The sequence below is a fragment of the Salvelinus sp. IW2-2015 genome, unplaced genomic scaffold (genome assembly GCF_002910315.2).
Source record: "Salvelinus sp. IW2-2015 unplaced genomic scaffold, ASM291031v2 Un_scaffold16406, whole genome shotgun sequence".
NCBI classification, from domain to species: Eukaryota; Metazoa; Chordata; class Actinopteri; order Salmoniformes; family Salmonidae; genus Salvelinus; species Salvelinus sp. IW2-2015.
In genome coordinates this window covers 191,206-197,644 of record NW_019957571.1, presented here as the reverse complement: position 1 = coordinate 197,644, position 6,439 = coordinate 191,206, and the positions used below count along the sequence as shown (strand labels likewise).

At 42.3% G+C, this 6,439-nt stretch overlaps 1 protein-coding gene across 1 annotated transcript in view; it reads left to right on the top strand.

Moving 5' to 3' along the window:
• The first annotated feature begins 244 nt into the window (after positions 1-244).
• LOC112080650 (butyrophilin subfamily 1 member A1-like) overlaps positions 245-6,439 on the top strand; it is a 37,684-nt gene continuing 31,489 nt past the window's right edge. The window contains exon 1 of the mRNA XM_024146496.2: positions 245-766. The gene's annotated coding sequence lies outside the window, so the exon portion shown is untranslated. The remainder of the gene's footprint in view (positions 767-6,439) is intronic.

Here is a 6,439-nt window from a genome sequence, read left to right as displayed (position 1 = left end):
AAAGCCTGAGTATATGTATCTATCTTGTAGATACTATCAGCTCTCGACCAGCCTATTCCCGACTGTGCGTCCCCAAACGAACCTAACATAATCTCCACCCGCTGTTCATTCACGGGGTATCCAAAAGGGTCCCGAGCAGCGGATCTTTCGGATGAATATTTATTTCCCAGCACAGCTGGAAACAGAGAGCCGTCCGTCATTTAACAGTGCGTCATAGCCCCCTCACACTTCCGCATGTCTAAAACTACCGAGACACACTTTCCTTCGGGCTGTTAAAGAGAGGTCAACTTGATATCCATGTCCAAATAGGCTACACATTTTAGGGAGGTTAGACTGGAAATGTCAGTGCTGCAATTCATACATTTCCACTCCAAAACATAGTAGCTAGCCTACTCTGTTTCAGAATAGCCTGGTTCACTTTGCACACACATTTAATCGTGGTCTCAAATGATACGACGTGCTATAAATGAGATGCAATACTCTGGCGACCTCTTTTGGATAAAAAAAAGTGCATGATTTTAACGCGTGAGATGTCCAACCGTTTCCTCAGGCTATTCGTCAACTTGTCGGAAACGTCCGAACTTTGATTCGGACAACGGGGTGCTCAGTGACTCAATCCAGTTGCAGCAGATGAAGCCTGGTCGCATGTATGTATAAGAGATAGTGAGGTGTAGAGTAGGCTAGTTAGTCACACCTAAGGAGAAAAAAACTTGGTTTTCTGATCAAAATAGTGGACTAGCTATTATCTTCCCCGTGGATTCCCTAGGTAAGTCTTTCTGCTGCATTCAATGTTGCTATTGATCTTAAAGGTTCTCATAATTCCCATGCATTCTGTATACTGCGCACTCAAAGTTAAATTGTGTTTACTTGTGTTTATTCTGTTGTCTTCTGCTGACTGTCCGATATGTTTGAGTAGCCACGTTAGTGGAGATGCACCAATTTATGTAATTAATTTATTCATGGTTGGGCTCAATAAACCACCCGAAATTGAAATCGTGTTAACTTGTGTCTCCGGGCGCTCAGGGGTAGGGGTTGATTCCTGCTCTGCTGTTTTACATTAGTGGAGATGCACCATTTTATGTGAAGACTGTATTCGTGTTTGGGCGCAATAAACCACCCGAAAACCGTTGTCTTGAAATGTGAAAATGTGTCATTGTATAGGCTACATAATTACAGCCTATTGCGAATCCATGTGATGTTATGCATGGGAAATAACTGTCTAACTCATTAGAGAAATTGAGTAGTGGCTACTCAAACATATCGGACAGTCAGTAGAACTCAAATCATAAGTGGTACTAACTCAGATTTCAATAAGATTTATAATTTAATGTTGTTGAGTACTGTTAACAAATATTAGGTTATTGAGTATATATAGCTTTATTTATTTGTGTTCTGCTAATCTAAAGTTGAGTTTTTGCAAGTTATGGTTCATATTATAAAGTCGATCTAATGTGTATTAAATAAGTGGTTCTTACTTGATTCTAATTATGTTTTACGTCTTTGTTTAAAATAATAAAGTAGTCAGACATATTTCTTCTTGATTTATTTGTGTTGTACTGATATACAATTATGACGTTTTTTGCAGAACTTGTTTTTTTGCAAGTTATTAATATTTAATAGTGGCACATGGCTCTGTTTTTAGAGGATTGTGGGTAATTCAATTTTTTTTGTTGACTTTATGATACTTTTACATAATGTTGTATGCATGTTTGAAGAAAGAAAAGTATAATTCTAAAATAGTATTAAGCAGTTTGTTGTGCTATGAGGTGTAATGGATCAGGACGAATGGATATAAAAAACCAGCGGTTAAATTGACGTACAATAAAGAGACAAGCCATTCCCACGGTCAAGGGCATGCGTTCCGCTCCTAATGGCAGAGGGGAATGCAGCAGCCTACAATGATTAAAGCGCTAGCTCCAGTTACTGCTAGAGGAATGAGCATTGTGCCCAACAATGCCTGCCAAGGTGGGTTAAAGTGACAAATTGTCAAATACATAAAACAATGTTGAAATGTAATACTTGTATAAGGGCACAAGGCGAGACCCAGATGCAGACACGGGAGGCAGATGGTTTGAGTCTTTGATATTTATTAACAATCCAAAAGGGGTAGGCAAGAGGAATGATCATGGACAGGCAAAAGGTCAAAAATCCTTTCAAGGGATTATTGTAAGGTGATGTCATCGTGCCCCAACAGCCAACTACACTGTCAGCTGTTTTTGTAATTTTATCAGTAATTTACTGTATTAATCAACTGTATAAACTGACTACAGTAGATTACCGTAGAATGCACAGTAAAACACTGTTTTTTAAATTTTATTTCACCTTTATTTAACCAGGTAGGCCAGTTGAGAACAAGGTCTCATTTACAACTGTGACCTAGCCAAAAGAAAGCAAAGCAGTGCGACAAAAACAACAACACAGTTACACATAAACAAACGTACAATCAATAACATAAAAGAAAATAAAAATAGAAAAACCTATGTACAGTGTGCGCAAATGTAGAAGAGTAGGGAGGTAGGCAATAAATAGGCCCTAGAGGCGAAAATAATTAAAATTTAGCATTAATACTGGAGTGATAGATGTGCAGATGATGATGTGCAAGTAGAGATACTGGGGTGCAAAAGAGCAAGAGGGTAAGTAATAATATGGGGATGAGGTAGTCGGGTATGCTATTTACAGATTGGCTGTGTACAGGTACAGTGATCGTAAGCTGCTCAGACAGCTGATGCTTAAAGTTAGAGAGGGAGATATAATACTCCAACTTCAGAGATTCGTTTCCAGTCATTGGCAGCAGAGAACTGGAAGGAAAGGCGTCCGAAGTAAGTGTTGGCTTTGGGGATGACCAGTGCAATATTTTACAGCACACTTTAAGATCTTTCTGTAATTTCAACAGTAAAATACTGTAAAATGCACAGTAAAATACCATAAATGTGTTTTACAGTATTAATTATGGTGCATTGTGGGAAAATGTGGTGTATGGGGAAAGAGTCTCTGTCTCATTAACATATTTTAAGGCGTTCCTTGTAAGAAGCTAAATTTGTTGCGCCTGTGACTACGAATGCATACACATTAGTTGAAGTCATTAAAACTAGTTTTTCAACCACTCCACAAATTTCTTCTTAAACTATAGTTTTAGCAAGTCGGTTAGGACATCTACTTTGTTCATGACACAAGTAATTTTTCAAAACAATTGTTGACAGACAGAATATTTCACTTATAATTTACTGTATCACAATTCCAGTGGGTCAGAAGTTTACATACACTAAGTTGACTGTGCCTTTAAACAGCTTGGAAAATTCCAGAAAATTATGTCATGGCTTTAGAAGCTTCTGATAGGCTAATTGACATCATTTGAGTCAATTGGAGGTGTAACTGTGGATGTATTTCAAGGCCTACCTTCAAACTCAGTGCCTCTTTGCTTGACATCATGGGAAAATCGAAAGAAATCAGCCAAGACCTCAGAAAGAAAATTGTAGACCTCAACAAGTCTGGTTCATCCCTGGGAGCAATTTCCAAACGTTCATCTGTACAAACAATAGTACGCAAATATAAACACCATGGGACCATACAGCTGTCAAACCACTCAGGAAGGAGACGCGTTCTGTCTCCTAGAGATGAATGTACTTTGGTGCAAAAAGTGCAAATCAATCCTCAAACAACAGCAAAGGACCTTGTGAAGATGCTGGAGGAAACAGGTACAAAAGTATCTATATCTATCCACAGTAAAACGAGTCCTATATCGACATAACCTGAAAGGTCGCTCAGCAAGGAAGAAGCCACTGCTCCAAAACCACCATAAAAAAGCCAGACTATGGTTTGCAACTGCACATGGGGAGAAAGATTGTACTTTTTGGAGAAATGTCCTCTGGTCTGATGAAACAAAAATATAACTGTTTGGCCATAGTGACCATCGTTATGTTTGGCGGAAAAAGGGGGAGGCTTGCAAGCCAAAGAACACCATCCCAACCGTGGGTGGCAGCATCATGTTGTGGGGGTGCTTTGCTGCAGGAGGGACTGGTGCACAAAAGAGATGGCATCATGAGAAAGGGAAAGTATGTGGATATATTGAAGCAACATCTCAAGACATCAGTCAGGAAGTTAAAGCTTGGTCGCAAATGGGTCTTCCAAATGGACAATGACCCCAAGCATACTTCCAAAGTTGTGGCAAAATGGCTTAAGGGCAAAAAAGTTAAGGTATTGGAGCGGCCATCACAAAGCCCTGACCTCAATCGCATAGAAAATCTGTGGGTAGAACTGAAAAAGCGTGTGCGAGCAAGGAGGCCTACAAACCTGACTCAGTTACACCAGCTCTGTCAGGAGGAATGGGCCAAAATTCACGCAAATAATTGTGAGAAGCTTGTGGAAGGCTACCCGATGCGTTTGACCCAAGTGAAACAATTTAAAGGCAATTCTACCAAATACTAATTGAGTGTATGTAAACTTCTGACCCATTGGAAATGTGATGAAAGAAATGAAAGCTGAAATAAATCATTCTCTCTACTATTATTCTGACATTTCACATTCTTAAAATAAAGTGGTGATCCTAACTGACCTAAGATAGGGAATTTTTTATTGGATTAAATGTCAGGAATTGTGAAAAACTGAGTTTAAATGTATTTGGCTAAGGTGTATGTAAACTTCCGACTTCAACTGTAGGTATGCCTCTTGTCCAGATGGGACAGGGTAGTGTTCAGTGTGGTGGCGATTGCATCGTCTGTGGATCTATTGGGGCGGTAAGCAAATTGGAGTGGGTCTAGGGTGGCAGGTAAGGTGGAGGTGATATGATCTTTGACTAGTCTCTCGAAGCACTTCATGATGACAGAGGTGAGTGCTACGGAGCATTAGTCATTTAGTTCAATTACCTTTGCTTTCTTAGGTACAGGGACAATGGTGGCCATCTTGAAGCATGTGCGGAGAACAGACTGGGATACGGAGAGATTGAATATATATGTAAACACACCAGCCAGCTGGTCTGTGCATGCTCTGAGGACGCGGCTAGGGATACCATCTGGGACGGCAGCCCTGCGAGGGTTAACACACTTAAATGTCTTACTCACGTCGGTCACGAAGAATCAAATCAAATTTATTTATATAGCCCTTACATCAGCTGATATATCAAAGTGCTACACAGAAACCCAGCCTAAAACCCCAAACAGCAAGCAATGCAGATGTAGAAGCACGGTGGCTAGGAAAAACTCCCTAGAAAGGCCTAAACCTAGGAAGAAACCTAGAGAGGAACCAGACTATGAGGGGTGGCCAGTCCTCTTCTGGCTGTGTCGGGTGGAGATTATAACAAAACATGGCCAAGATGTTCAAATGTTCATAAATGACCAGCATGGTCAAATAACAGTAATCACAGTGAACAGGTCAGGGTTCCATAGCCGCAGGCAGAACAGTTGAAACTGGAGCAGCAGCACGGCCAGGTGGACTGGGGACAACAAGGAGTCATCATGCCAGGTAGTCCTGAAGCATGGTCCTAGGGCTCAGGTCCTCCGAGAGAGAGAAAGAAAGAGAGAAAGGGAGAATTAGAGAGAGCATACTTAAATTCACACAGGACACCGGATAAGACAGGAGAAATACTCCAGATATAACAGACTGACCCTAGCCCCCCAACACATAAACTAATGCAGCATAAATACTGGAGGCTGAGACAGGAGGGGTCAGGAGACACTGTGGCCCCATCCGATGATACCCCCAGACAGGGCCAAACAGGCAGGATATAACCCCACCCACTTTGCCAAAAAACAGTCCCCACACCATTTACATTACATTTAAGTCATTTAGCAGACGCTCTTATCCAGAGCGACTTACAAGTTGGTGCATTCACCTTATGATATCCAGTGGAACAACCACTTTACAATAGTGCATCTAACTCTTTTAAGGGGAGGGGGGGGTTAGAAGGATTACTTTATCCTATCCTAGGTATTCCTTAAAGAGGTGGGGTTTCAGGTGTTTCCAGGAGGTGGTGATTGACTCCGCTGACCTGGCGTCGTGGGGGAGTTTGTTCCACCATTGGGGTGCCAGAGCAGCGAACAGTTTTGACTGGGCTGAGCGGGAGCTGTACTTCCTCAGAGGTAGGGAGGCGAGCAGGCCAGAGGTGGATGAACGCAGTGCCCTTGTTTGGGTGTAGGGCCTAATCAGAGCCTGAAGGTACGGAGGTGCCATTCCCCTCACAGCTCCGAAGGCAAGCACCATGGTCTTGTAGCGGATGCGAGCTTCAACTGGAAGCCAGTGGAGAGAGCGGAGGAGCGGGGTGACGTGAGAGAACTTGGGAAGGTTGAACACCAGACGGGCTGCGGCGTTCTGGATGAGTTGTGGGGGTTTAATGGCACAGGCAGGGAGCCCAGCCAACAGCGAGTTGCAGTAATCCAGACGGGAGATGACAAGTGCTGGATTAGGACCTGCGCCGCTTCCTGTGTGAGGCAGGGTCGTACTCTGC